The sequence below is a fragment of the Pinus tabuliformis genome, chromosome X (genome assembly GCF_031772625.1).
Source record: "Pinus tabuliformis cultivar Carrire ecotype Pingquan chromosome X, CPIR1, whole genome shotgun sequence".
Classification (NCBI taxonomy): Eukaryota; Viridiplantae; Streptophyta; class Pinopsida; order Pinales; family Pinaceae; genus Pinus; species Pinus tabuliformis.
In genome coordinates this window covers 118160206-118186642 of record NC_142308.1, presented here as the reverse complement: position 1 = coordinate 118186642, position 26437 = coordinate 118160206, and positions in this window count along the sequence as shown.

Below are 26437 nucleotides of genomic sequence, written 5' to 3'. Positions count from 1 at the left end.
ACCCATTTGACCATGTCCGTGTATGGAAGAATCTTGGGTCTCGCCACTATCCGGTGCAAGAATGAACATGAAAGTTCTGTAATTGATGCCTCAGATGACCCGCGTGAGTCTGTAGTTGCTTTAACCTCCATTACTCTGGGATTTTCTTCTTCAAGTAGACTGTACATGCCTTCCCAAGTAGTTATGTCAGCGTCTCTGTTACAAGTGGTGTCTGTGTATAAAGGCGTCATTTCTTTGTCTTCAGAAATTAGAGCTTTTCCCTTATTTCCCATTATACTCTGAACACTATTACGTATACCTTTCTGCTTTCCACTCCTGCAATTTACAAATAAGGAAAGAGTAATGATAAGAAATAAGGTGACAGGAAAGCTTTTAATGCTGAAATCATATAAAATATACCACCCTACGTGAAATGACCTTTCGATCAGATCTAAACCTTATCTCATTAATGATCATCAACTAACTCATTAAATTAACATTAATGCGCATAACTTGGCATCAGATTATGAAAAAAACTTTTTTGAATGATGAGCCCTGCAGATCTGCGATAAAGCGATTTTGCGATTTGCTTCGCAATATCACAGATCATAATATCGCTAATCCGTTGTGTTTAACAATCATCTATCACCACATGTTTCTGTGAGATGCAATTTTCGAGATGCGTTATCACATATCGCCGAGTTGAGGTATTTTACCTTAAGTGATACTTGAGGCATATGAAAATTGTGACACGCAATGAGCTTCTTCAGTGTTCAATCTTGCATCGTGATTTTTCAATCTTAGTAGTTTGCATATATGGTATCATCCATTACCTTTTTGCAATGTGACGCTTTATTATTGAGAGAACATTTTTGTTCAAACGTATCCTAAAACTTAAGTCCTTTTGCATTTTTTACAGGTGTTATCCTACGTTTATGATAGTAAGATTTATTCAAAAAGGGAATATAAGTGCTAATTTTTTTTTTTTTTTTTTTAGAGAAGGGTCCCCGCTTATTTATTATTAGTAATAAAACCAAATAAGAAGGGGGGTTGTTGCTAGCCACAATAGATACCCATGAAGAAATGTTGTCTTCACATCCATCTGTTCTACCTCAAAATCAAACGCAGTAGCAACAGATAAAAGTAATCTAATAGAAGTCACCTTGGCAACAGGGGAAAAAATTATCACCAAAATCAATTCCCTGCACTTGGGAATAACCTTTTTCTACCAACTGAGATTTGTATTTCTCCACCTTTCCTTCTATATTTGTCTTCTTCTTGAACACCCATTTGTTGCCAATGGGTTTCCTTCCAGCCGGCAACTCCACCAGTTCCCAAGCCTCATTTTTGTGCAAAGATGACATTTCATCAACCATGGCCTCTTTCTAGAGTTTTCCATCCTCTGAATCTACTACTTCCTTCATATTTCTAGGATCATCATCAGTAATAGATAAAGTAAAATTTGAATAGAGAGCAGATGGACTATACCTCTCTAGCTACCTTCTTTCTCGAACTGATCTTCTCACACCCGGAGTTTGTGGCTCTTCATCTTCTGATTCCTCCTCTAATGTAGAGTCTGATTCTTCCTCCTTTAGCTCAAAAACTCTATCTTCCCAGGTTCCTTTGGTTGGACTTCATGTTTAAAAACATCTTGCACCTCTTTGAACACCACATCTCGGTTGTACACAACCTTCCTTATTACTGGGTTCCAAAGCTTATAACCCTTTAAACCGTCCTTATACCCAATAAAGATAAACTTTCCATATTTACTATCCAACTTGGTTCTTTTCTCCTTTGGAACATGTACATATGCATCACATCCAAATACCCTCAGATGTGAAAGAGAATGTTTCTTACCGGTCCATACCTCTTGTGGAGTCTTATCTTCCAATGCTAATGAAGGTGATATGTTGACCAAATAACATGCAGTCTCCACTGCCTCTACCTAGAATTCTTGTCCTAACCCGGCACCACTGAGCATGCTTCTTGCCCTTTCTATCAACATCTTGTTCATTCTTTCTGCAACTCCATTTTTCTCAAGTGTGTATGGCATAGTCTTATGTCGTGTTATACCACACTTCTTACAGAATTCTTCAAATTACTTGCTGCAAAACACTCCACTGTTATCTATCCTCAACATCTTTATCTTATTCTCTATCTGGTTTTCCACTACAGCCTTAAATTCTTTAAACCTGTCAAAGACTTCAGATTTCTTCTTAAGGAAATATATCCATGTATTCCTTGGGAACTCATCTATAAATGATATATAGTACACAGACTTACCCAGTGATGGAACCTTCACAGGTCCAAACACATCACTGTGCACAAGTTCAAATATCTGTTTCTGCTTCCCATATACACAATTTTCACAGAAATCAAAATCCAGAGAGCTATTACTCATACCTTCTACCATACCTTTACCATGAAGTATTCAAAGGCCCTTCTCTCTAATATGTCCAAGCCTTTGATTCCATAGGATGGTCTCCTCTCCAGAGACCATAAGATTTTCTGCTCCACTTTCAGGAACCACAGAGTTGTTGCACCCATCAACAACAGTGCTACCTTGTAGCTTGTACAAAGTTCCAATCCAAATTCCCCGCATCAATACTAGTGCTCCCTGAACCATCTTGCAGGTATCCTTCTCGAACACTGTTTTTACACATGCATCATCCAGCTTGCTTACATAAATTAGATTTGTGGCCAATGCAGGAATATGCAGAACACCTGGAAGTGTTCTAACCCTTCCACCTTGCAACTTCAACTTTACTTTTCCGTGACCAATGATTCTAGCCTTCCTGTCATCCCCTAAGAAGACATCACCACCACCACCGTATTTCTCGTACTCGCAGAACCACTCTCTATGGGGAGTGAAGTGAAAGGATGCACCTGATTCAATCAACCATGCCTCATGATCTACATGTGTACTTGAACAAGCCAAGTACACATCCCCACCTTCATCTAAGGTGGTTTTTGATCTGATATTCACCCTATGAGTGACATCAGTTAAAGATTTATTAAACTAAGGTATTATAGACTCATGTGCTGATGTGTGTTCTGTGTTATTGAAGCAATAGATCGATCAGACTGCCAATACACATACAATAAAATGGAAAGACAACAGATAAATACAGTGAGCAACACAAAGACACAAACAATTTTAATGAGTTCACCCTATTCTCCAGGGCTATGTCTCCGGTCCATCTTTCAATGTTGGCCTTGTTTTATTGTGTCTTCAAGCAGAGAAAATACAATACAGGGACTTAATATGAGATTTCCTAAAGCAGATTTAGCTTGACAGGGTGGTTCTTGGATTCCCCAAGCCACTTGCAGTACACAAAATCTTCTTCTTCCTACTAGCTCTATGACCTTTTGGTCCACAGTGGAAAGAGCCAAATGTGATGCTCTGTCCAGACAGATTCCTCTATGGGATGGCTTGGATCCTCAATCTCTCTATTGCTCGATGTTGCTGCTAATTAGCTCGGCCCTCTATCTCTTCTGCTATGCTTTACTGATCTCTGTGTTGAGTCTTCCTCTCAGGGTTCACTGTTCACTGTCTCTCCTGGTCACTTGGACTCTACTCAACTCTAATTGATTCGACTGTCTCTGTTCATGGTTTTAGCCATTCGATCCCTATGCCTATTTGATTCCTCTTCCACCTGTGCTGATTCACCTTCTGCAGTTGTGCTTGGAGTTCCCTATGTTTGGCGTCATCATGAACACTCAGGGAATGGCCACTTGTCCTCCTCTAAATGGTGCTAGTAATGCTTCGCCGATTCATTTCTTCAGTTATGTCGTGGATGCGTTCTTCCTCCACCGTGGTAGTTAAATGGATTACAAATCCTTTCAAATGCAGCTTAATTCCCTGTCGATTCCACTTCTTTCCATCGGGTGCAATCTCAGCCGTCCGATCTAGGCCCCCCAGAGTCTGACGCCATACGCACATTTCGCGAGGTTGACGTGCTCGACCGATAGCGTGTGATCAAGGATGGTTTTCTCTCACCTCTGCCTACCACGTGTCGATCATTGTATGGAATCACTCCGCTTTCGTCCAAAACCTCTTACCGTTCAAGGGCGCCCCGATCAATACAGCCAGTTTTCCAATGCAAAAGTCCCGTCATTGTATGTTAACATTTTTCGCTTTTTCCACTCACGGTTTCCTGGCTCCCGATGTGACTGAGTGATTGGGCTTCCCCTTCAGGGCCCTGTTCACCTAGCAATGCACGATTAATCAAAAATCCCTTCCTTTTACCATTCCGGGGCTACTTTGGCCTCTTGTGCGGTCTCCATGGGCCTCGGTCAGCATGCTTTGACCAAGGTCCTCGTTGTTCCACGTTGGCTGCCATTTCCACTGGTTCAGGGTGTTTTGATCGTTGTTTTGGATTTCTTTAGAGATTTGTTTGACCTGATTCAGTCATGGTTCTTTGACAGGCGTCTATGGATCTAATTCAGATCATGGCCTTCCCACTGAAAAATCTTGTGGACCACCAAAAGTTGTTTTAAAAGCATCGACTAAGTGAGGATACTATTTCTTCACTTGTCCAATCTCAATCCACTTTGCGTTTCTCGGCTTTGAACCTTTGATCCCAATCCTGAGGTACTCAACATCTCCCCTGCGTGTTGTCCTCACGTTCCTGTCCAACGCTGTGTCTTCCTGCAACTCATTGAGGTATTCAGGTAGCATGTCATCAATAGAAGGCAATTGACTTTGCTCTTTAGGGTCCTCAATCATTGAAGGTTCAAACAATCTCAAGCAATCTGCATTTACGAATGAGTATATGTGCATGTAAGCTGGTAAATCAAGGCAGAAAGCATTTTCACCAATCTTTTCAAGTATCCTAAAAGGTCCATACCTGATAGGCTTTAGCTTTTTACCTTCACCTTGCATCCTGTCCTTACTGATATACAGCCAGACTTGGTCCCCAGCTTGAAAACTATGCTCCATCTGATGCTTATCATGCCTAGGCTTGTACTTGGCCTAGCTCTTTTCTAGCTATTCCTGTGCTGCTTGGTGGACCTCTTGGATCTGTTCAACGAACCTAGTTGCCTTTTCCACATCAATGTGTCTATCAACCATGGTATCTTTACCAAAGACAAAATCCAAAGGAGACCTTGGTATGAAACCAAAATAGGTTTCAAAAGGATATCTCTGTGTAGAAGAGTGTTTGGCTCTGTCGTAAGCATGCTGCACATAACACAAGTGTTCATCCCAAAGCTTAGGATGTTTACTGCAATATCCTCTCAGTAACTGGATCACGGTCCTATTTACTACTTCTGTCTGGCCATCTGTTTGTGGATGAAAAGCTATGCTTTTCTTCAGTTTGGTGTTCATCAGTTCCCATAGACTAGACCAAAACTTCCCCACAAATCGGGTGTCTCGATCAAATATAATGGAAGTGGGTAATCCAAAATGAACCCATACTTGTTCAAAGAATAATTTTTCAGTATGTTCAGTTGTGATCTGTTTACTACAAGGTATCAAAATACACATTTTGCTAAACCTATCCACAACAACATATAGATAATCATGACCTTTCCTAGATTTAGGCAGTCCTCCAACAAAATCCATGGAAACACTTTCCCAAGGGTGAGAAGGAACTGGAAATGGAGTGTACAAGCCTAGTTTTCTATTGTTGGGCTTGCTTTTAGCACACATGGCACACCCTCTTACATATCTAGAAACTATCTCATTCATTTTCGGCCAATAGCATAATCTTTGCAGCTATGCAACTGTTTTACTTACCCCAAAGTGACCTAATATCACATAAGTGTGTGCTTCCCTAATTATCTTTACTCTTTTGGTTTATGGAATGTAGAGTTTCCCACAATGGTATAAGAGTTGGTCCTTTATATGATAGTCCAATTCTTCTACTCTTTTTCCTTGAATCAAAGTTTCATATACATCTTTAAAATCCATATCCTGAGCATATTGTTTAATGTAGCTTTCATGTAGCCCTGAATTATGCTTAAGTATGGTAGATGCATTTATAATGGGTCTAGATAACATATTTGCAACCTTGTTGTGTATGCCCTTTTTATATCTGATGACTAAGTGAAACTGTTGTATAAAACCCATCCACCTGTAATGTCTTGATTGCTGCAACTTAGTTTGGGAGTGTAGATATTGAAGTGGTTGATAATCAGTATGTATTACTGTCTCTTTGCCCATTAAATAATGTTTCCACTTTTTCACACTCTGAACTAATGCATACAATTCTTTATCATATGTAGGATAGTTAACTATTGTAGGATTAAAAGTCTCAGAATGGTAACATATGGGTTTACCGTGCTGTGTCAACACTGCTCCCATGGCATAGTCACTGGCATCAGTTTGGATCTCAAATTGTCATTGTAAATCAGGCAGTGCTAGTACAGGTGTTGTACTAATTTTCTCTTTCAAGGTGTCAAAGGCTTTCTAATGTTTACCTCCCCACTGAAACACCTTATTCAATCATGTTAAAGCATGTAAGGGAGTTGCAATCGAGGAGAAGTTAGAAATGAACTTCCTCCAATATTGTGTTTCTCCTAAGAATCTTCTCACTTCTGTCGCAGACCTGGGTTTAGGCTACTTCAAAATCACTGCCACTTTAGAGGGATCTATTTTCAATTCACCTCCCCCTACTATATGACCTAAGAAGTTTAGAGATGTTTTGCCAAATTCACATTTTGAGAGTTTAATATAAATTTTTTCTCTTTTCAAAACATCTAATTTCTGCTTAACATGCTTTAAATGTTCTTCCCGCATTTTACTGAAAATCAGAATGTCATCCAGATACACAATAAAAAAATCATCAAACAAAGGTCTGAGTACATCATTCATTAATCTCATGAAAGTAGCAGGAGCATTGGTTAAGCCAAAAGGCATAACCAGCCATTCATACAATCCCTGCTTTGTTTTGAAAGCAATATTCCATGCATCTTGTTCTGCAACTCTGACCTGATGGTATCCACTGTGCAAATCCAGCTTGGTGAAATAAACAACATCTTTTAATTGATCTAGAAGATCATCTATGCGAGGAAGTGGATAACAATCTTTGATTGTTATCTTATTCAGTGCTCAGTAGTCTATGCACATTCTCCATGAGCCATCTTTATTTTTCACCAAAACGATTGGTGATCCACATGGTGATGTGTTAGGCCTGATGAAGCCCTTCTCGAGCAACTCATGCACCTGCTTCTTGATTTCAGCATTCTCTAAAGCAGACAACCTATACATCCCAATGTTAGGCAATGGAACATCTTGCTGCAAAATAATATCATGTACTATTCCCTTTTTGGGTGGCAGACCTTTAGGTTCTTGAAACAATAAATCATACTCTGAAACAACCTTTTCTATATCAGCTTGCTCTTCAACATTACAGCCCTCAAATACATTGGTTTTATCAGGTTTCTTTTCCTTTACAACCATCAATAAGAATTGTTTGCATGAATTAATCATTATTTTCATCTGTCCTGAGTTTATGAGAGTATAATTATTCTTGAGCTTATGATCTCTTACAAAGTATTCGATTTCATCTTTAACCAGTAGATACTTGTTCTCAGCTCTGTAGAAAATAGCCTTTCTATCATACAAGTAAGGACTTCCTAAAACAATTCCACATACATCCAAAGGAATTATGTCTAACGCAACCTCATCTACAAATGTTGAACCAAAAGAAAACTTGAGTTTGCACTGTCTAGTCACTTGTAGTTGTGCTTTATCATTCAACCATCCTAATGGGTATGGTTTCTTATGAGGTGTAGTTGCTAATCCCAATTTCTTTACAATTGCTTTAGAAATCAAATTTACTTGTGAGTCACTATCAAACAAAGTATCAATCTTTTGATTTTTGGAAATAACTCGAATATGGAAAAGCTCATGTCTTTTTCTCTCATTTTCTTCATCAATAACTGATTGAGCATAATTACTATTAGATGCTTCAGAATTATTACCTTTTATGCCTATGGTTGCTATATTTGTTTCATGTCCCGAGTCTGACCCTAAATCTTTATGAATAGCTACAGCTGTCTTCTTCTTCTTGCCCTCAGACTTCTTAGGTCTCATCTCTAGATGTAGAATCTTTGAATCTTTTTACAGTGAGTGCATGAAGCTTTGGATTTCTATGCAGTGTTAGCCTTCCTTGCTTTCCACTTCTGTTTTCTTTTCTCCTTGCTCTTTCTTATAGTGGGTTGGGATGGTCCCCCAACTTCTGGATTGCCATTCTTTCCTCTAGCCTCTAGATGAGTAGCTTGTACAGATGCCTCATCTATACTAGTGGGATTAAACATGAGGATGGTATGCCTCATGTAGCTGTGTGGACAACCAATGTACTTCAAAAGAGTCTCTGGTGAGTTTAGTGAGATACCCAATGTTAATGCTCTCTTTCTGAACTCTTGAGTATACCCTTGCACACTTTTCCCTTTCAACTACCGAAGAGTTTGCCAACTCATCATGGCTTGTTGCATATAGGCCAATGGATAGAACTGTTTTTTGATTGCAAAATCAAAGTCACTCCAGACAGAGATGGTCTTACCATGTCTTTTCATATCAGCTTGGGTTCTACCTTCCTACCAAACCAAGGCAGTGCCTCCTAGGCGTAGGCTTGCCAGTTGAATCTTACTCTTATCTGAGTTTATGTTCTGTACCCTGCAATACACATCAATTTGTCTAATCCAATTGTCCAATTTTTCAGTATTTAGCACTCCATCATATATAGGCAAATCAAATTTAACATCTAACTTAATCAAAGATGCTTTCTTATTATGCACAGGGCTATTAGGAGGTGTGAGAAAGATTTCCTCTTTCCCTTTCCTTTGGAGTTTTCATGGAAGTGAGACTCATCTTCTTCTTTATCTTGTTTAGAGCCTGATGCATCTCCCACCTTTTGCTTTCTAAAATTCTCTATACATTTCTTCGACCATGGACTTTATAGCTAGAAAACTCTCTATGAATTGAGGGTCTAGCCCTACAGAACCTTCTTCTGACATTGTCTTTTGAGAATAGACTCTCCCAATTTCAGGATTAGTTTCCACCAACTCTCCTTCTCCTACTTTGAGATTTGATCTTGTGAGCATTCACAACTAAACCAACGCAATCTTGTCTAACCTTACAACCTAGAGCTCTGATACCACTTGATCTGATATTCACCCTATGAGTGACATCAGTTAAAGATTTATTAAACTAAGGTATTACAGACTCATGTGTTGGTGTGTGTTTTGTGTTATTGAAGCAACGGATTGATCAGATTGCCAATACACAGACAATAAAATGGAAAGACAGCAGAGAAATACAGTAAGCAACACAAAGACACAAACAATTTTAATAAGGAGTTCACCCTATTCTCCAGGGCTACGTCTCCAGTCCAACTTTCAATGGTGGACTTGTTTTATTTTGTCTTCAAGCAGAGAAAATACAATATAAGGACTTAATATGAGTTCTCCTGAAGCAGATTTAGCTTTGCAGGGTGGTTCTTGGATTCCCCAAGCCACTTGGAGTACACAGACTCTTCTTCTTCCTACTAGCTCTGTGACCTTTTGGTCTACAGTGGAAAGAGCCAAATGTGATGCTCTGTCCAAACTGATTCCTCTGTGGGATAGCTTGGATCCTCAAGCTCTCTGGTGCTCGATGCTGCTGCTGATTAGCTCGGCCCTCTGTCTCTTCTGTTATGCTTTACTGTTCTCTGTGTTGAGTCCTCCTCTCAGGGTTCAATGTTCACTGTCTCTCCTGGTCGCTTGGACTCTACTCCACTCTAACTGATTCGACTGTCTCTGTTCTTGGCTTTAGCCATTCGATCCCTATGCCTGTTTGGTTCCTCTGCCTGTTTGGTTCCTCTTCTGCCTATGCCAATTCACCTTCTACAGTTGTGCTTGGAGTTCCCTATGTTTGGCATCATCATGAACGCTCAGGGAGTGGCCACTTGTCCTCCTCTAAATGGTGCCAGTAATGCTTCGTCGGTTCATTTCTTCAGTTTCGCCATGGATGCGTTCTTCCTCCATCGTGGTGGTTAAATGGATTCCAAATCCCTTCAAACGCGGCTCAATTCCCTGTCGATTCAGCTTCTTTCCATCGGGTGCAATCTCAGCCGTCTAATTTGGGCCCTCCAGATTTGATGCCATACGCACATTTCACGCGGTTGACTTGCTCGACCGATAGCACATGATCAACGGTAGTTTTCTCTCACCTCCATCTACCATTCATCGATCGTTGTATGGAATTTCTCCACTTTCGTCCAAAATCTCTTACTGTTCAAGGACGCCCCGATCAATACCACTGGTTTTCCAGTGCGTGGGTCCCATCATTGTACGTTAGCATTTTTCGCTTTTTCCACCCACGATTTCCTGGCTCCCAATGTGACCGAGTGCTCAGGCTTCCCCTTCAAGGCCCTGTTCACCTAGCGATGCGCAATTAATAAAAAATCCCTTCCTTTTCCCATTCCGGGGCTCCCAAGGGCTACTATGGCCTCCCGTGCGGTCCCCATGGGCCTCGATCAGTGCGCTTTGACCGAGATCCTTGTTGTTCCATGTTGGCTGCCAAGTCTAAGCCCATGCCTTTCATGCTGCTCATCACAGCCCGGTCAACCTCGCTTGCTGTTGCTAGAGTACCTTTAGGAAACACGAAAGTGTTTTCCATACGGGCGTGCAGCGTCTATTCAAACTCTACGGTTCCTGCTGCGACGTACGGGGCCATTGTACCTATTTGGGGGGGTTGTACCTATAATCCTTGTAGTTTCGCTCTGAGCGCCCCCAACACAGTTTTCTTCTCCATCATCATTTCCTGGAGCGCATCCTTTGTGACATCGCAAACCATTTCGCCAATGTCAAACTTATCACCTTCTTTGAGTGTGATCGGGTCAACAGATGTCTTTGTCACCTTCATCTTCTTCCTGGGAGCTGGTCTCTCAGGGACACGTGGTCACTTGAGTTGGGTCAATGTTGAATGGGGGTCCACACTCTCTTCTATCTTATCCACTTCTGCAGTTTGCTGCCCCATGGACATCTCCTAGCGCTCCTTGGGCTCTTCTGTTGTAGTTTGTTCTCTTGTCTGCGCTGTTGCTGCTACTGCTTCCTCAACCTTTTTCTACATTTTTGCCATGAATGCCGCTTTGGGCAGAGCCCTAACCTCCACAATTGCCTTCTTGTTGCACCACTTCTCAGCCAACTTTGTGACACAACACTTGATTTCTTCCTTTTGCTTATGCGTGGATGCCTTCTCCAACTCAGTAAAGACTCCGACATTGCGAAGATCGCATCATCCATTCTATGAATGGAAGCTTCACCCATTTTTGTGCTGGATCGTTGCACACCCAAATATATAGGTTATTCATATCCACCTTGAACTTTGTTGAGCTCTACAAGTTTTTATAAATAGTGGGAGACAGGCACAACCTTCGATTGATCCACATCCGGATGCTCACCTCCATGAGCACCCAGAACACCTTCTTCTCATGAATCCTCTTCACGTCTTTTGTAGCCCAGAGTGAGGCATACTTGTTTGGTCAATTTAGTGTCCTAAATTTCTCTACATAAATTATCAATTCGGGTATCATAAATTGATGAAGTGTAGTGCAATATATGTGCTAGACGACCCTTCTTACTTCGTTTTTTTTTAGTTTTATATTGTTTTGGGGGTTTTTTATCCTTTAATCCTTAATGATTTACAATGTACTTAACAAAATCTTAAATCTAACTTCTGTAAAGACTGCTAAGAACCTAAAGAAATGAGAACTAAAAAGAGCTTAAGTGAAATTTGGAAGCAAATTTTAATCAAGAAATGAAAACAGAGTTTCTATTTCTAATCATATCATTATTTCCAAGTCATGAGCTACAAACTAACAGGTAAAATTGCAATTACTGTCTATTCAATTGTAAAAATAAGACTAAATGAAATACCAAAATTGAAAGTGAAATTCCAACTATCTATTATGGAAACAAAACTAAATGAATTGCTTAGTTACTCTGCCTCTCAATTTTGGGAGAAAAACCTCCTTGTGAGAATTATGTACTTCATTATTCTAAGAGAAGATAAATAAAAAAATGCAGCAAAGACTCATTGCATGAATGAAGTATTCGACCACTTAGTTTAAGATGAGTTATCAACTAGAAGGGCTCTTTAGAAACATTCATTTACACTAATTAGCCTAATTGAAAACTTAAAGACTAGTGAAACGGTAAATAAAGAAACTATATTACACTACTGAATTTCAACTTTCAACTGCTGATAAAAACTAGAAAGAAATTAAGAAAAAAGAAATTATTTTGTACTAAAAGAATCTATTCTACATTAGCAACAAAATGAGAAATATTGCATTATAAACAAGGTTAGTAAATGGTTATGAACACTATGGAAGAAACGATGAATTTACAATTAACTAAAGAAGATAAAACAAAATGAAATAAAACCTCAGTCAATGCAGGGGCTCTCTGCAACTGCTCAGGTTATGTGTACTCAATCAAAACTCCAAGAAACTCCTTCACATATCCATAAAACTTGCGGTCTTCATATTAAAAAACACAGAAAATGAATTTTCAAAATTATAGAGAAATAGTTTGAGATTAATACATCAGGAAATTCGAACTGGTTCTTAGTTCTTTACACAAGTATTTATAAGAAAATTATGCAACTATTTGTGGAGAAAAATAAGCTACAGCCAAAAACATGTAGCAGACAGGCACACGAAATTTTCTTCCTCGGCTGCTGGAGACATAAATCTAAGATGATGGTTATTGGATTCAGTTGCATAGATGGTTGTTGGAGTCCGTGGGTTCAAGAAGTTGTTTTCGATCACATCACTATGAAACGTGTTGATTATCCACAAAACAAAGTCTTGTTGCCTTCAGTCTCTACATTTGACTTCTCCATTGATCAGAGTCTTGAGCTGGTTTATTTGTCGATTTGGGTTGGTTGACTAGGATAGGATCCATGTTGTGACCATTCCAGAGATGCCCATGTGGCTAGTTTCCTTGTTTGACACATGTAACATGTCGAAGCATGAAGATAGCTGTGAAACAACATATTAGCTACAGAATAAGCTGCGTTCCATAGCTAAAAGATAAAAACTTATTCAAATAAAAAAACATAAAAGCATAACATGTAAATCACTAAAATGTTCTCCTTAAGTCAATGTAAACTAGTTATTGATGATAGGAATGCATTTTTTTCATGGAAAAACAAAGAAAAGGTATGAGAAGAGTTGTTAAGGAAAAGGAAATTTTGAGGCTCAACATACCCCCACTACAAAACCATTGCATGTCCCCATGCAATCAAAATTGTGAACTTCTTGCTCCTATTGCATTTGTTCTGATACTTCAGCCAACGCATCCAACTTTCTCTTCTTGCTTTTCTTTACACTGACTGCCATCCTTGGCTTCCTCATAAGAAATTTATATTTGAGATTAATAAGTGTCTTGTTTAGCTTCTTATTTTTCCTTTTCAGTTTCCTATTCTTCTTGTACCATAATCCCAAGTGTAGCATTGTGTTGTAATGAATAGCTCTTTCTAGCTTATTCTATTCTTTTAAAGTTTCATTTTCTTTTTGGATGTGCCTGTTTAGAATTTCTAGCTCATAGATCTCTTGTTTGAGGGAGCTAGTTAGAGTTTTTTGTTAGGTGACAGGCTGCTCTAGATTAGCTGAAGTCCCTGGGTCTACTAAGTACTCTTTTTCTCTAATGACTTTATGTAGTCATAGATTTGTTGTTGTATTGTATCAATGCTAGGAGAAGCTCTACTTGGGCTGCCTTCAAAATTCTGTGGAGGAGAGTTCTGTGGACTTTGTTCATATGGAATACTGTCAGGGGACTGAACTAGAGTTTCTTCCTCTAAATATATAAACTAGGCTTCTTTTGATTTCACCTTCCTTACCTTGCCTTGGAGTCTCGAGCTCCTCCTCAAGTTTTGGAAGCTTATGGTTTCTTCTTTTGTGTCCTTTTTCCTCTTTCCTTTCTCCTTATTTTTCTTGATTTTCTCTTTGATCTTGGTTAGTCTCTCAGAAAGCAGTTGTTCATCTTCTTGAGGTGATGAAGGTTTAGGATTGTCCTCACTGATTTCTTCAGTGCTCTCTTTCATTTTCTTCTGTTTGGTCTACTTCCTAACCTTTGGTTTAGGAGTCATTTCTGTATCATCTTTTTGTGAGGAGATTTTAATGCTGATATCTCTTCTTCTACTTATTTTAACATGACTTCCCTCAATAAATTTGGAGCATATTGGAAGAAATTCCTTACCAAGAAGTCCTCCCATGTATCCCCTACACTTCTCAGATGAAGTTCAACTAAAATCCTCACTAGTCCATGATGATATAAAGTTGTTTCTATTGATTCAACTTTCTTTTATGCATTAGTTGCCATTCTTCTCAGATTATTCAAGAGGAAAAAGGGAAGATTGAGGGTTCCATTCTCTAGAAAATTCATTAACAATCTTATATGATAAACACACATAGACCCAAACCTGCCTTCACACTTAATGAATTTTTGTAGTATTAACAACATGCTACTCCATTTGTTTTTTAGTGTGGAAATTGGAATCCCTTTTCTAAAGACTGAAACATCCATACCTGGGTTTTTAAGAACCATCTTCCAAGATTCATCATGAAACTCTTTGTTTTTGAACCACCTTTCTCCTAGCCTTAGGAGTTCTGTTACTTCTGCTATGAAGGACTCGGTAACTACAAATTTGATATCCACTATTTCCACTACTATGTGTTATAGACATTTTTGTGCCTTACAGCTTTGAGCATGAAATTTCCATAATCCAAGGGATCCAAAGTCCCTAAAGATGTTTTTACAGCTCCTAAAGGAACAAGGTCAACCAATGACAGCTTCTACCAGAAGTTCTCCACCAAAAACCACTCAGAACTAGTCAAATCAGGATCAATTCAGAAGCTCCACTAGCTGCCTACGTTGCAAAGCACCCAAATACACTGGCTAGGTGCGTTGCAACACACTTGAATGCACTACCCAGGTGCGTTGAGCGGGAAGTGACAAGTGGCAGAGTCATTCAACGAGGTGGAAAGACCATGGAAGCTTCCAGAATCTTCTCCAATGACACTTGCCTCACTGAATTCGACCAAGTGATGAGTAAGAGGCTCTCAGTCTCCAAGTGGAAGCAAGAACTGACAGAGAGAAGCCACAAGTCAAAACATAAGCTGACTCATCCTCTCTGCTTACATCTATATATGGATCCCTCATCCCAGAGATCCAAAGGCTGGAATTTTGTACTTTGCAGAGAATTGTTGTTGGTTTGAGATTGAGATTAGTACATTGGGTGATTTATGCTTTGTTGGAGGAGAGGAAGGGATTCCTTTGCTGGGAGGTAGATGCTGGATCGGGACTCACTTGGTTGTATCTCCTCTTGGAATTTCTTATCATATCAATAAAATTATTTGAGTTTCTCCTACATGCTGTGTATCAATGATGTTTTGTTATATTTGCATGTTTAGCTTAATCTGATCCTGAGCTTTTTATGAATGTATATCTATATCTTCGTGTAGTTTCTCTCTCTTGTGATCTTGTAGGAATTCGGTGAAGCTGGGCCAGTAAGGGAGCAGGGAGCTGGGAGCTATTGAAGAGAGGAGCGATTGGATCAACAAACTAGCGAAAGACACAGGTTAGTTACATCCTTTCTCCTCATTTACATTTCATAAAGAAGAATACTCAAGTAGTTTTCCTTGTTTGTTGCTAAGGCACTATCACACCTTAGAGTGGGATAGGGGCGTTCTGAATAGATACTTTTCCCAACAACACTATTCCATCAAATGACCTAGCAAAGGATTTAGTGATTTCCTTATGGTAACTGTTAAATTTTTCAATAAAACATAGCCAACCTACCTTCTGTAACATTCCCTTCAGCTGCGAATACCCATCCATGTATTTTACCCCTATGGGTTCAGTTCTAACAATAAGCACCATATCCTTTGTTCTCAGTTACCCCTCAAAACTACTCTCACTATCTAAGAAATAGAATGAATGCATAAATGGTAATGGAGTGACTAGATATATAGAAGTAGAATGATTATGGATATGGAAATGGGATGATAGGGTATATGGAAGCAGAATGACTGTGAATTATGGAAACAGAACGACTGTATATACAAAATATATGGAAACGGAGTGACTATATACACAAAATGGCTGCGTAAATATGAGAGAAAACTTAAGAGTTGGCATGTGATAAATAAACAGTCAGGGTTTGAAGAGTCGTATATAGGTAGGTCACGTCATTAACTTGACCATTAACAAATGTAGTTGTGGAGGACCGGTTAAGTACAAGTTATAGAGTTTAAAGCGGAGATTAGATATGAAGGAATCATTGACCATTTGTCATTGAAGGTGGAAGATAAGGCAGAGACATCGTGGCAGTCAAATCACATGATGATTAATTAAAAAGACATTTGATCATACATGTTATACAAGCTTATGTTTTTGAATTTCTTTTTGAAATAAATTTTTGTATTTTACCTTTGGAACCTTTACCATCCGCTTGCTAATATTTTGATGTTTTCTCCACAGGTGCTTTAGGCATGATTGGTCTTCAAAGTTGATTTTTCCTCAATTACCTGCATACAAGATTTTATTATGAACTGGACACTTGTGCTTGGAGTGGTAATCAAACTGTTGTTGCAGAATCAGATTAGCTGCAGAACATGATCTACTATGGAACGGAATTAGTTGCAGAACATGATTAGCTACGGAACGGAATCAGCTGCAGAACGTGGAAACAACTGAAAAATGTAAAATAGAGCGTGAAATATGGCTTATGAATGAATGAAATGGAAATGGATGTGTAAGTGAAAATAAAACAAGATAATAAATGAAAATGGAGATGAAAGAAATACTGGAGAAGGAAAAATTTATTGGTGAAATATGGCAATGGAATGAAGTGAAAGTGTAAAAGTAAAACAGAGTGAGATGAAATGAGACAATGAACTTTGCAAAATGCAAAGTGACTGTGGCTTTTTGTCATCATTCTTTTTAGAAAGGAAATGGAAAATATAGGGTGTAATAAACTTATTTTCACCCTGTATTTTCTATATAAGCATGCCAATAAATGATTTGTTTTCAACCTTATACAATTATTTATTTATTTATTTATTTATTATTATTATTATTATTATTATTTTAGATAGGAAAAATAAAGACTAAGTTGGTGGAGAAGAATGATTCTTCTTCACTAACTTCATTTCAGAATTGTTCTGGAAGATCTTGATGAACTCATCCTTTGAAATTGTTTTTTGGTATATTTTCAATCTATGACCATTCACAAGGAGAGGAGTTTTCATCTATTGTTCTGATCCTCACTGCTCCATTATTAAAAACTTTTTCAATCTCATATGGCCCAAGCCAATGAGTTTGAAACATCCCTTGAAAATCTTTATACTTTGAATCAAATAATAGTGCCCAATCTCCCTCTTGAAACCTCTTGTCCTTGATGTATTTGTCATGCCATTTAGCCCTCTGTTGTTGGACTACACCAGTCCTTTGAACTGCCTCTTGCCTAATCTCATCAAGTTCATTTAATTGCTCCAGCCTATGTTTTTGAGCCTCTAATAAATTCATCCCCAACTGGACTACAAGCTTGAAAGTTCTAATTTGGAACTCTATAGGGAACAGGATGTTGAAAAATGGCAACAAGAAATGCTAAAAATAGAAGTGCTAAAAATAGCACTGCTAAAAATAGTGGTTTGGGTATCAGTGCTGGATTGGGCAACAGGGAATGAAAATGTGAGTGCTAAAAATAGAAGTTCTATTTTTAGCAGTTCTGGTTCGATTCCTATTTTTAGGCAGTCCCTGGTCTTAAATAGGAAGTAAAATTCAAATTTGGTCTTACCAGTAGTTTGAATATTAATTAATTAATTCAGTTTGAGTTAATTAGTTAATGAATTATGAAATTGAAGTCTTTGTGAGAACATGCAATTATTTCTCCTCTAATTGGGGAATGTGTCCTTGATTTGCTCCACTGATTGAGGAATTAAGGATGAGTTCTATATTGAGAGGATTAGTTGACTTAGTTTAACTTAGTCAAGTTCAGTTAGATTAATTTAACAAGTTGTTAAATTAATGAGATACAGTTTGTTGATACTTGCATGCATGTGACAACTGTTATTTTCAAATAATTGTGTATTCACTCATGGATAACTGATGCATATCAGTTCTATCAGAGAGCCAATTGAGATCAGATGAGGGACAGTGTACTATCAGTTGCTAGGATATTCCTAGTGAATATTCCTTGCATGAGGAAGGAATATTATTCCTTCTAGTACTGCATAGTTGGACTTGAGGTGACATCAGGTATGATTTGGCCAATTCACACATGTTATCTAATTGGACCCCAATCAAAACTGCGCAAGGAAATAGGGACTTGGAGGACTTGTGGAGCCTTTATATACAGGGCTAGGTAGTCCATGAGCCATCATCATCAGAGTACAGAGAGAGCGGGATAGCTTTTGAGTTGATTCTTTTTGTATGTTGTTGAGGATTTCCACTTGATTGATAATACAGAGATGGGGTTTTAGGTTGGTGCTTTTCCTAGATAAATTCTTCTGTGTTATGTGTGATTGATTCCTTCTTATCAGTTATATGTGTTCATGCTTGATGTTTCTCATGGTTGAATAACTTCCGCAAAGTTTATGGTACACGTAGATCTAGTATTATGCTTTAGTACATTGCATATATCAATTTGATCTACAAGTGAAATTTCTATATGATATAAGTGAGCTAGCTGATTTGTAGAGAAAATTCTACACAGGACTTGTTTCCCATAAACAAGTTCATATGGTGTATGTCCGGTTGTGTTCCTCCATGTAGTTTTATAGGCTCATAAGGCTTCATGAAGCCTTTCTGCCCAATCTCTTCTATGTAGATGCACAGTCTTGGTGAGGATTCCTTCGATCACTTTATTTGTAGACTCCACTTGACCATTTGCTTGTGGATGCTAGCGAGTATATTTCCTATGCTTGATCTTGTACTCCTCCATAAGCCTTTCCATCATGTTCGATGTGAATTGATATCCCCGGTCTGTCATAATTTCTCTTGGAACACCAAAACGAGTGAAGATGTCCTCAAAAAGAAAATTAACTATAGAGTTTTCATTAGCAAAAAGTAATGCTTTGGCTTCTACTCGTTTGGTGACATAATCAGTACATACCAATATATACTTTTTCTACTTAGATGGAGGATTAATTGGTCCAATAAAGTCTAAAGCCCACTTTTCAAAGGGTTCAATAAGTGCTTGAGTTTGTAATGGCATTTCATTTGAGGGAGTAGGTTTCCCTACCCTTTGGTAGCTGTCGCACCTTTTGACATATTCTTTAGCATCTTTGAAGATGGATGGCCAATAATATCCTAAAGAAAGGATTTTATAGGCTGTCCTCTTGTTAGTAAAGTGTCCACCACACGGCTCATCATGACATGCTTTGAGAATATCAAGCATTTCATCTTCCCCGACACACCTTCTAATCATAAGATCTAGCCCTATTTTATAAAATTTGTTAGTGATCCATGAATATTTTGCACTTTCGTGAATAATTTTTCTTTTCTCTCTAGGAAACAAATGTGAAGGTAACTTCCCTGTAACTAAGTAATTAGCAGTATCTGCAAACCAAGGAGTTTGAGTAGTTACTACAAAAAGATATTCATCAAGAAACTTATCTTCAACCGAAGAGTCTTCTTTGATATTCTGAATCTTGGACAAGAAATCAGCAACTGTGTTTTGTTTTCCAGGTCTATCTAGCACAGTAATGTTGAATTCTTGCAAAAGTAAAAGCCATCTTGTAACTCTGCCATTAGTAATAGGTTTATTCATCAAATATCTAATTGCAGAGTGATCTGTGTGAACGAAGGTTTCATAGCCTGTTATATAATGTATGAACTTGTTAATTGCATGAACAACAGCTAAATATTCCTTTTCAGTCACATTATAATTCAACTCAGTGGGAGTCAAATTCTTACTTGTATAGTAAATGGCATAAGGAATCAAATCTTTTTATCCCAATACAGCTCCCAGAGCTGTATCTGAAGCATCTGTGGAAATATGGAAAGGAATTTTCCAATTCAGACCTCTTAAAAAAGGTGCTTCAGATATTTTTTCTTCCAAGGTTTAAAATGCTAGTTGGCAATCAGGATTCCAATTGAATTCACAATCTTTTGTAAGCAATTTGAAGAGTGGATATGCTATTTTAGTGAAGTTTTCTATAAACCTTCTTGATCTGGAATTTATCTAGGACAAAGAATTAAAGGTATTATAGACTTATGTGCATGGATGTGCCTATGTTACTTTATGCAATGGATCAATAAGATTGCGAAATACATAGACACTGAGGCAATCAGATAAAACATAACAGTCAAACATGTAAACAAAACAAGTTTAATAAGGAGTTCACCCAATGCTCCTGGGCTACATCTCTTGGTCCAACCTTTCAGTGGTGGCCTCTCTATTATGTTTTCAAGCAGAGTTTTTACAATAGTGAGCTTGATTCGAGACTCACTAAATAGAATGAAGTCAGTAGGAATGGAGTGCACAGACTCTCCTTACTGAAACTCAACCTCTGAGGGTCACAGTAGTATGACAGGCTTATGCCGAGGAGTTTGCTTGAACCTCTCAAGCTTTCAATGGAGTACACAGACTCTCTGACTCTCTCTGGCTTTGTTTGGCTCGATGCTACCTTCAGGTCAGCTCAGCTTCTACTCTTTGTTCTCTGCTATTAGCTTCCTACATCTAGCTAACTCTTGTTTGCCTCTCTGTGTGTTTTTTCTGCTTCTGTCATGTCACGAATTTAAAGCCAGTCTGTTCTTTTAACTGTTTGTTTCCACTTCTCGGCCTTCTAGTTTCCTTACCTCTGTCAGTTTGAATTCCTCTGCTCTGCATCCTCATCACTGGGTAATGCCTCACAGGGAGGTGGCCACCCGTTTCCCAACGAACTGGGTGTCAGATTCCTTGAATCATTTTTGAAGGGCCGTTAATTTCGTTTTCTTCAAGATCGCCCGCGAATCATGAATCGTTTGCCAACTCATCATCCACGTCGGACTTAAAATCCCCTGTCATATTGTTTTTTGACCTGTCAAATCCAGTCAGTCACCAAGACGTATCTCCATCGTTGATCTGGGCCCCCCAGATCCTACGGTCGTCCTTCATATCGGGCGAACAAGTCGCACGATGTTTACCCATCTGATGTAGGAAGTTTTCTCTCTCATCTGCCGGACGCATGTCGCTGGATGTGTGGCATCAGGCGAGACTCAATCAAAACTACTTACCGCCTTGAGGCCTTTCGATATGCTACCAGTTTGTGGAATCCCGCACTACGGAACCGAATGCGTTACTTTTCCGAATTTTATAGCGATTTCGGGTCTGGGTGCTTTGGGGCTTTCCTTCACTGAGGGGGACACCTTGTGATATGTGATTAGAATTGCGTATTAGAAACCACCCTCGTTTCCTGATTTGGCCTCCGATTTTTCCAGTTTGTGCTAGTGCGCGTTACCATGGGCCAACAGTCTGTGCACTTGATCGAGGGTCCTCGTTGCTCCACTTTGGCCATAACTGCAACTGTTACGAGGATTCCTTTTGATAGCTTTGATTTTTCTAGGACTTGAATACTTTAGCATAATTTGAAACAGTAATGAAAACTTAGAGAGTGCTCTAAGATCGAATTCAGATCATGGCCTTCCCACTGAAAAAGCTTTTGGACCACCAAAAGTTGGTTTTCTTTTAAGCATCAATCAAGTGAGGGTATTGCTTCCTCACTTGCTCAATTTCTATCCATTTCGCACTACTTGGTTTTGAACCTTTGAGTCCAATCCTAAGGTATTCAACATCCCCTCTACGTGTAGTTCTTACCTTCCTATCCAGAATTGTATCTTCCTGCAATTCATTAAGATATTCAGGCAACAGATCATCAATAGAAGGCAATTGACTCTACTCTTCAGGATCTTCGATTAATGAAGGTTCAAATAGTCTCAAGTTGTCTGCATTAACGACTGAGTAGATGTGCATGTAAGCTAGTAGATCAAAGCGAAAATCATTCTCACCAATTTTCTCAAGTATCATGAAAGGCCCATACCTTATTGGCTTTAGCTTCTTACCTTCACCTTGCATTCTGTCTTTGCTGATATATAGCCAGACTTGATCACCAACTTGGAAACTATGCTCCATCCGATGCTTGTCATGCCTTGCCTTGTACTTGGCTTGGCTCTTTTCCAGCTGTTCCCATACTGCCTGGTGAATTTCATGGATTTGTTCAATGAAATTGGTTGCCTTGTCCACATCACTATGTCCATCAACTGCTATGTCTTTACCAAAGACAAAATCCAAGGGAGACCTTGGTGTGAAACCAAAATAGATCTCAAAAGGAGATCTCTGTGTAGAAGAATGTTTAGCTCGGTTGTAAGCATGTTGCACATAACATAAATGTTCATCCCAAAGTTTGGGATGCTCGCTGCAATAGCCTCTAAGCAACTGGATCACTGTCCTGTTGACCACTTCAGTTTGGCCATCTGTTTGTGGATAAAAAGTTGTGCTCTTCTTCAACCTGGTGTCCATCAATTCCCATAAACTTGACCAAAATTTCCCAACAAATCGGGTATCTCGATTATATATTATGGAAGTGGGTAATCCAAAATGGACCCGTACATGCTGGAAGAAAAAATTTGCAGTTTGTTTAGCTGTAATCTGTTTGTTACAAGGTATTAAAATACACATTTTGCTGAACCTATCCACAACAACATATAAATAGTCATGACCTTTCCTAGATTTAGGCAGTCCTCCAACAAAGTCCATGGAAACACTTTCCCAAGGATGAGGAGGAAATAGTAGTGGAGTGTACAAGCCTAGTTTTCTATTGCTAGGCTTGCTTTTAGCACACATGGCACACCCTCTTACATATATAGAAACCATCTCATTCATTTTTTACCAATAACAAAATCTTTGTAGCTGAGCAACAATTTTACTTACACCAAAGTGACCTGATATTATAGAAGTGTGTGCTTCTTGAATTATCTTTACTCTTTCAGTTTGTGGAATGCATAGCTTCCCAAAATGATACAAGAGTTGGTCCTTAACATGATAATCCAATTCTGCTACTCATTTTTCTCGACTTAAAGTTGCATATACATCTTTAAAATCTATATCTTGAGCATATTGTTCAATGTAGCTCTCAGGCAATACTGAATTATGCTTAAGTATAGTAGATGCATTTATAATTGGTCTGGAAAACATATCTGCAACTTTACTGTGTATGTCGTTTCTATATCTGATGACTAAATGAAACTGTTGTAGAAAACCCATCCATCTATAGTGTCTTGATTACTGCAACTTAGTTTGCGAGTGTAGATATTGAAGTGGTTGATGATCAGTATGTATAACTGTCTCTTTGCCCATTAAGTAATGTTTCCACTTTTTCACACTCTGTACTAATGCATACAATTCTTTATCATATGTGGGATAGTTAACTACTGCAAAATTAAATGTCTCAGAATGATAACATATGGGTTTACCATTCTGCATCAACACTGCTCCCATGGCATAGTCACTGGCATCTGTTTTAATCTCAAATTGTCTTTGAAGATCGGGCAGTGCTAGTACTGGTGCTATACTAACCCTTTCTTTCAAGGTGTCGAAGGCTTTATGCTGTTTGCCTCCCAATTGAAACACCTTGTTCAATCCTGTTAAAGCATGTAAGGGAGCTGCAATTAAGGAAAAGTTAGAAATAAACTTTCTCCAATATTGTGATGCTCCTAAGAAGCTTCTAACTTCTGTAGCAGACTTGGGTTTAGGCCATTTTACAATGACTGCAACCTTAGAGGGATCTATCTTCAATTCACCACCCCCTACTATATGTCACAAATAATTCAAAGATGTTTTGACAAATTCACATTTTGAGAGTTTAACATAAAGATTTTCTGTTTTCAAAACATCTAGAGTCTGCTTAACATGCTTTAAATGTTCTTCCCACATTTTTCTAAATATAAGAATGTCATCCAGATATACAATAACAAAATCATCAAGAAAATGTCTGAGTACATCATTCATTATTCTCATGAAAGTAGCAGGATCATTAGTTAAGCCAAAAGGCATAACTAGCCACTCATACAGTCCCTACTTTGTTTTGAAAGCAGTCTTCCATGCATCTTTCTCTACAACTCTGACCTAATGATAGCCACTACGCAAGTCTAACTTGGAAAAATAAACAACTTCTTTCAACTGATCTAGTAGATCATCTATGCGAGGAAGGGGATAATGATTTTTTATTGTTATCTTATTCAGTGCTCGGTAATCAATGCACATTCTCCACGAGCCATCTTTCTTTCTCACCAGAACAATTGGAGACCCACATGGTGATGTGCTAGGTCTGATGAACCCCTTCTCGAGTAGTTCCTGTACCTACTTCTTGATTTCTGCATTCTCTAAAGCAGACAACCTGTACATTCCGATGTTAGGCAATGGAGCATCTTGCTACAAATTAATATCATGCACTATTTCCTTTTTGGGTGGCAGACCTTTAGGTTCTTGAAACAATATATCATATTCTGAAACAACTTTTTCTAAATCAACTTGCTGTTTAGCATCACAACCCTCAAATACATTGGTTTTATCAGGTTTCTTTTCATTTACAACCATTAATAAAAATTGTTTGCATGAATTTACAATTCATTTCATCTGCCCTGAGATAATGAGAGTATAATTATTCTTGAGCTTATGAGCTCTTACAATATATTCGATTCCATATTTAACGAGTATATACTTGTTCTCATCTCTATAGAAAATATCTTTTCTATAATACAAGTAAGGACTTCCTAAAACAATTCCACATATATCCAAAGGAACTATATCTAACTCAACCTCATCTACAAATGCTGACCCAAAAGAAAACTTAGTTTGCATTTTCTAGTTACTTGTAGCTTTGCTTTATCACATAACCAACCTAATGGATATGTTTTCTTGTGAGATGTGGTTAGTAATCCCAACTTCTCTACAATTTCTTCAGAAATTGAATTTACTTGTGAGCCACTATCAAACAAAGTATCAATCTTTTGATGATTGGAAATAACTTGAATATGAAAAAGCTTATGTCCTTTTCTCTCATTTTCTTCATTATCAGTAGAATGTGCAGAATTACTAGTAGATGCTTCAGAATTTTTACCTTTTATACCTATGGCTGTGATTGTTGCTTCATCTCCTGAGTCTGACCCCAAATCCTTTTTAATAGATACAACAATCTTCTTCTTCTTGCCCTTGAACATCTTAGGTTTCAGCTCCGAATGCAAAATCCAGTAGTGTTCATCCTCATGCCCATCCTTCTTACAATGAGTGCATGAAGACTTGCTTTTCTATACAATGTTTGTCTTCCTCTCTTTCCATTTCTGTTTTCTTTTCTCCTTATTTTTGCTTGTAGTGGGTTTGGATGATCCCCCAACTTTTGGGTTTCCATTCTTACCTCTAGCTTCTAGATGCATAGCCTGAACAGGTACCTCATCTATGCTGGCGGGATTAAACATGAGGATAGTGTGCTCATGTAGCTATGTAGACCACCTATATACTTCAATAGAGTCTCAGGTGAGTCTAAAGAAATTCCTAGAATCAAAGGTCTTTTCCTAAATTCTTGGGTGTAACCTTGTACACTTTTCCCTTTTAGCTGTCGAAGAGTTTGCCAGCTCATCATGGCTTGTTGCATGTAGGCTAGTGGATAGAATTTCTTTTTAATTGTAGAAACAAATTCACTCTAGACAAAAAGAATGTTACGATGTTTCTTCATGTTAGCTTGGGTCCTGCCTTCCCACCATACCAAGGCAGTTCCTCCAAGGCGTAGGCTGGCCAGCTGAATCTTACTCTTGTCTAAGTCAATGATCTGAACTCTGCAATAAACATCAATCAGTCTGATCCAATTATCCAGCTTCTCTGCATTCAACTCTCCATCATATATTATTAAATCAAATTTAACATCTAATTTAATCAAAGATGTCTTCTTTTTATTTTCAGGGCTATTAGGAGGCGCGAGAAATTTTTCTTCTTTCCCTTTGCCTTTAGAGTGGTCATGGAGGAGAGATTCTTTTACTCCTTTGTCTTGTTTGGAGTTTGATGAATCTTCATCTCTATTTTTCTTAAATTCCCTATACATTTCCTCCACCATGGATCTCAAGGTCATAAAACTATCCATGAACTGGGGGTATGATTCCAAGGGATTTTCTTCTAACATTTTCCTCTTATAATAGACTCTTCCAATTTCCGAGTTAGTTTTAGCCAACTCTCCTTCTCCTAATTTAAGCTTTGATCTAGTTAGCATTCAACAACAAGATCCAGCACAAGATTGTCTAACCTTAGTAACCTAGAGCTCTAATACCACTTGATCTGGAATTTATCTAGGAGAAAGAATTAAAGGTATTACAGACTCATGTGCATGGATGTGCCTATGTTACTTATTGCAATGGATAGATAAGATTGTGAAATGCATAGACACTGAGGCAATCAGATAAAACATAATAGTCAAACATGTAAACAAAACAA